Source organism: Pinus tabuliformis, chromosome J, assembly GCF_031772625.1.
Source record: "Pinus tabuliformis cultivar Carrire ecotype Pingquan chromosome J, CPIR1, whole genome shotgun sequence".
Classification (NCBI taxonomy): domain Eukaryota; kingdom Viridiplantae; phylum Streptophyta; class Pinopsida; order Pinales; family Pinaceae; genus Pinus; species Pinus tabuliformis.
Genome location: NC_142295.1, coordinates 67,471,053 through 67,477,630, shown reverse-complemented (window position 1 = coordinate 67,477,630; position 6,578 = coordinate 67,471,053). Strand labels below are relative to the sequence as shown.

The window sequence follows — 6,578 nt, the reverse complement described above, 5'->3', positions numbered from 1 at the left end:
GTGTGGATGTGGGACTATATAAAGCATAATCATCAATGACTTTTCCTTTGGACTTCTTGTTGCCACATGCTTGTGGAGGAGACTTGTTTGAATGCTTTTTGCGAAGGGTTGGATTAATTTTTAGACGGGCTATTCTTCATTTTAAAATTCCCTAATATTGTTTGGAATTGACCCAAACCCACTTCCTAGCTTTGGCGGATGAGGCAATTTATACTTGTCATAAATCATTTGTCTCCACATGTTCTGAAATTTCTGGTTCCTTTGTCATGTTTGAATGCATTTGTTGTTGTTCGCTCGCTGCTCGATACTTCTGCTGCATAAAAACTCCGTGCTCTCACACTGCTCATTGTTCACTGCTCGCTGCTCTCATAGCTCACTGCTCTGCTCATATTGCTGACCACACTGCTCTACTCATAAATGCCCTGAAAATTTCAACTGCATTTTAATTATCTCAGAGGCGGTAAATACTCAGATTGAGAAAAACGAGTGGCCACTTAGTTTTCACGTCTCCCTGTATGGGGATTTAGTTCGACATTAACACTGATCTCTTTTCCGTATGAAACGATTCATGTAATTCCAGAGTCGGAAATTGGAATAATAAGGGTTTCGGGAGGCAGGGGAGCTAAAACCCAGAAATGGATATATCCGTTCTAGCGACCTCTATGTACATAAAGAGCCCTGGTATGGCTTGCACGGGCCTCTCTGTCTCAAATTGCAATGGAAACTTCCGGCCTGATTATTGCTTGTCAGCAAGTGTGGATTTGTCTCACAATTATCATGGGCAATTGAACCAACACACACTCAATGAAACCTCAGCGCTCAGGATTTGAAACCCTGCACATCTCTCCCCTCTTTACGGGCAGTTCTGCGGCTCTGATTCCCGAATGTGAAACCAACTGGCGGACAAGACAGGCCCTGCCATTCGTATTGAATGTGTTAGGATTTCAAATTCTATATCGCCCCAAATATTTCAAACTGGAGTTGCGCGCGAAAATTTTGAAATGAAATCTAGAGTTGGTGCTTCAGCGTCGTCCGTCATGCCAAAGAGAGCGAACATCAGGGTCATAGCGTTTGAGATGCCAAAGAGAGCGAAAGGGGTAAGGGTTTTGTACGAGACTCCGGCTTATTATGAGATTACAAAGCTGCAAGCAGGAGGAATGGAATGTGAGATTGTGATTGAATACAATAGAAAAAGGAGAAAAATTTTAGAAGCAAAGATTAAACAAACGCTCGATACTGTTACGAAAGAGATTGCAAGAAGCCACAAGGGTATAAATGATACACCAGTCACGCTTCATGTCAAGAAGACGAATGATACAGATTTGACCATGGTTGATCTATCTGGGATAACAAGAGTCGCTATGCATGGGCAGCCAAGAGATATTTATGAACAAATAGAAAATATAATCAAATAATACATTACCCCCAAGGAGAGCATCATACTTAATGGGCTGTCTGCGACTGTTGATTTTCCAACCTGTGAGTCCATAAAAATGTCTCAGGATTTTGACCCACAAGGTGAAGGAACTTTGGCCGTGGTAACAAAAGTTGACAGAGCTCCTGAGGGTCTTTTGGAGAAAGTGAAAAGGGACGTTGTCAATATTGGTTACGGTTATATTTGTGTGCGGAATAGAGTAGGGATTAAATCTAAAGCAGAAGCAAGACAAAGTGAAAGTGATATGTTTAGAACAGATCCTCATCTTTCCAGCATTGTTAAATCAATGGTTGGAATACCCATATTGGCAGAAAAATTAATGCAGATTCAAGCAATGGGAATATGTAAGTGCCTTCCCGATATTGTCCAAAAGATTGATTACACACATCCAAGACGCAGGCAAAGAAGGATGCATTGCATTGAAGGCATTGGAGAAATTAAATTGGACAAAGTGTCAAACATCAGCAATGGTGACCTCGAGGCAGCCTTCAACTTCAAGATTAGCCTTATTCCTTATTGGAATGAGGCAAAATAGTTCAATTCATGAGCAACAACTAGAAACATGGTTTGCTACAAAACATCAGTGAATATGACAACTTTAAAACAATATTTATAACAGTTAAATCTCTTTATAACAATCTATAGAAATGACAGTCAAAATAGTTCAATTCAAGAGCATAAGCTAGAAACATGGTTTGCTACATGAACAAATATCTTGATAACATTCAAAATATTTCAAAAGGAGATGCAATATATGGCATCGACTCTAAAAACAAAGACCTGTGAGCACCACCTGAATCTCTACCCATCTACTTTAACATGCGAACTTAAAACATACTTTAAAAACACAAATCATGCATTCCATCAAAATTTAGAAAATCTTCAGAAAGCAGACATAAAAGGTTGATGTTTTGTTGCCTTAATTCTCCAGTGTCATTATCAGAATTCATAGTTGTCGTTGAAGCCGACAGAAAACTTTCAAATAGTTTAATTTCCTGGCATTTAGTAACACACTAGTCTTACACTTTCACTAAAAAGAAATAAAGTAATCTACTGCCAATATTAATATAAATTCGGCAAACTAAATCACACTAGTATAAAGTGGCTGGAAAATTAAGACTGCGACTTCACCCAAAGACTGAAACTAAGCTTCATCTTGTGCCTTCCCCAATTTGTACAATAGTTTAGAAGTTCTCAACATCGGAAGCCACCACGCATAAACAGATGATCCGAAGGACAGTCTATAGAGAGATGTCCACCCCCAAAGACATGGCAGTGAATTAACTTGAAATCATCAAACCCCATAATATGCCCAGGCATATGGCACTTCTTGCAGAGTGCTGATTTTGGAAGTCCTAGCTCATGAGAAGAACATTCCTTTTCCATGTGACTTGGTTTACCACACATGTTACAGACAGGCTCATTGCAGCAATCATCTGCAAGATGACCAAGCTTCTTGCCATTCATGCATAATTAATCTTTTGGACACTGGGATGCAATTGCCTGTCATGAGGAAAACAAAAAATAAAAAACAAATTAGGGACCCCATATGCCTTTTATTTCCATGTTTCCCTAAATGCCTTTTATTTCCATGTTTCCCTAAATGCAAACGACATGATTGAAAACCACAATAGCAACCTCTACATTTGTTCTAACTCCAACACTTTCCGAAAGAGTGATTTCATTAAAAGCAATTGCAGTGCCTGCAAAGTTTTGTGCAAAATGACTAGCCATATTAGTCTCTAGATGCCAGCTCTAAGGCTTGGCAAGACGCCAAGGCCGGTTCACTGCAACATCGTGGCCAAGAGGCGAGAACTAGCCACCCAAGAGGCAACCCTATTTGAGTTAGGGTTTTGCAGAGCGTTTTCACCGAACTTGGCATCGAACAATCCAGTTGTTCCTCATGGTGTTGGGTAATGAACAGGCTTAGGGTTAGATGCAGCGAGTAGAGCCACAGAGCCAAGTTGAAAGAATTGCAAATGGGACTATGGTTATAATAGTGCAAATCAAGATTTAGTTGACTTGACAGTTAGTGGCATTTAATGATGGAAAAACATTTAATCGTCTAACAATGGATCTGACGGTCAGGATTATGATAGAAAATCAGTTGGGGGAGTTGATTTCAGAATGGAATGTCTTACGGTGTAAATATAGCTTGGCCAAGTTTCATCATGATCAACTATTTAAACATTAACTACAAAAAGAAGTGACTCTGTTAAACTTAATATTGGTTAACCATAGAGTATATCAACCACAATAGTAAATGTGGCTATGTTAATAGTAACATTACTATATTATATTACAATTTATATTATGTTTCTAATAACATAAAATATTAAATTTTACTAACAATGCTATTTAATATTTAATATTCATATAAAGTATTCATGTAATGTTGTTAATGTAATAAAGTATTAATGTTAACACTAATATTTATGTTATTATTAATATTATACCATTAGTATTATCTAATAGTTATTAATTATATAATTAATGAAATAGTTATTGTATTATATCATTATTTTATATAATTAATATTAATTATATAATACTAATTATAAAATATTAATATTAACCTTATATATAATAATATTAAATTAATACAATTACAATTACAATTACATTATTAGATTATTTATATAATAATACTAATTATGTAAGTAATGTAAATATAAATATAATTATAATTATATTAATGTTATTATTAATATTATATAATTAGTATTATATTATTTTTATTATATAATTAATAGAAATGTTATTAAATTATAATATTATATTAGATAATTGTTATTCATATTAATTTTAATGTTGACAATGGTTGATGAGGGTTTATGAGGTTGATCAATCATAATAGTAAATGTTCATAACTATGGTTGAATTTGGTTGACTATTATGGTTGACCATGGTTGGCCATGATTGACCATTATAGCCATGTTGGACCATTCAACCATATTGATCATGGTTGTCTTTGGTTGACCATATTGGATCATTACAACATAAAGAGCTTGACTAATGACCATAGTTGTTTATGAATAACCATTATTTGTTTTTAATATTATTTACATAGATATATATATATATATATATATATATATATGATGATGATGATGATGATGGTTGATGTCCACTAAGACCAAAATTTAGTCTATTGGACCTAAAGAAACGAATTATTTAGTTTGATTTAAGATTTTATTCATATTCTCAAAAATCTTGGAGAGAAGCCTCCTGAGCTCACTATAATTTTGACATCGTAAAAGGCTAGGAAGGTCAGTATTGCAACAAAGATTTTGAAATTGAGATCTAATGTGATTGTACGCGGGGCACTCTAAGAGGAAGTGATTTTCATACTCGATGTTCGTATTCTCACAAAGAGGGCAGAACCTTTCCATCCATGGTGTTTTAGGAACTGCACAACAACCTGTTTCACCATGGAGCTCATGAGAGTTCGTTCTAATCTTGGCTATATTAATTTTCTTCTTTGAGCTAGTTAAAACTGAGAGATAATTTTGATCTTCTAGGGTGGGGTTGATGACCTCCTTATAATATCTTAATTTTCTTTTAGCTGCTAAATCTTTCTCACACCACATTTTTTCTTTGAACTTAGAAGTAACAACATTTTTAATGTTATTAATGTTTTGCAATGCAACATTCTCGTCGATCTCCCAATGGTTTAACCAGGCCCTAGTGTCTTTATACCAACCTCGTTTGAGCCTTAGGTGGTTTTGGATGGAATTTAAAGCTAGCTTAGGAAATCTATGGTCTCCTATGTTATTGAGTTTGTGCTTGTACAACAGAAGCCTAGTCATAGCTAGGCTCTCGATAGGGGAAAGACCCACTTCTATAAGGAGAATAGGATAGGGTGTGTTGCTTTTAATTTTGAGGTTATACGTTATAAAACGCTTTTGGATTTGCTCAATCTTTCTCCAAGATTCTCTAGAGATGCTACAACCCCAAACCTCACATCCATATAAGATAACCGGAGTGACTAAAGTTTCAAAGAGGAACTTCTTTCTATCCCACATTACGAGGTTTGTCGTTTTACAATTATTTTCAAGACCAAAATAAGCTTTCCATCCCCCATTAATTCTTTTCTCAATGCTATAGTTCCAGTTGAGCTTGTGATGAATATCAATTCCTAGGTACTTGTAGGAAGACACTTCCTCCAAGTTACTATTGTCATACATAAAATTAGCATAAGTGTACTTCTTGGATTTGATAATCATAACTTTTGTTTTGTCAGTGTTAACAATCATACCCATGGTATAGCAAAAATCCTTAAGAAGTCTAAGTTGCTTATCAAGATCAAATGGGCACATTGCGAGAAGAACAATATCGTATCGTCAGCATAGAGAAGAAGGATGATGACTATCCCAGCTAAGATCATGCCAACACACCCTGCTTCCTCTAAACAACCTTCTAGCTTAAGTGACTTTGAAAACTATCAGTAATTTGCAATGTACGAAGAAAACCATCAACAATTTACATTGTATGAAGATGCTTAGAAGGTGCCATATTATTTGAACATAGATTGTATTACCCCACCATGTTATTTGATGGGAATTTTTTCGAGGCATCTAAACTCGAAACCGTCGATGAGCGACTGCGTACAAAGTAATATGGAAATATTTTTTCTATTAATTTATTCACAAATATGGTAAAAGGAGAGAAAAATTATACACCACATAAATTATTTATATATTTTTTTATTGATTACAAAGGTTATATATTATAAATTATAATTTTTTTTAAATCTTTTTATTGATTACAAAAGTTATATATGATATAAATTATTGACTTTGATAAATTTATATTTTAAAAAATATATTTATAATTAGAATATGACACAATAACAAAATAACAACTTATAGACATGAAAAACAATAACATCTAGAATAACACCTTGAAATACTTACTAACAATTTATAATATACCTGAAACACATAACATAAAAATTGTATTTAGAATAATTTGCCAATTGATCAGAGCAATTATACCAAATACAATAATTTCCCAGTTGATCAGAGCAGTTATACCAAATACTTACTTTGACTCGATCGCGGTTACGGCTATTGTAGTTTTTGATGTATGTAAATTAAATCCTTTCTCACACGATCTCCAAGATTCCGGACAAAAACTGTAT

At 34.5% G+C, this 6,578-nt stretch overlaps 1 pseudogene; it reads left to right on the top strand.

The window, feature by feature from the left end:
• The first annotated feature begins 635 nt into the window (after positions 1 to 635).
• LOC149225537 (putative dynamin-related protein 4A pseudogene) lies at positions 636 to 1,970 on the top strand (annotated as a pseudogene).
• The last annotated feature ends 4,608 nt before the right edge of the window (positions 1,971 to 6,578 follow it).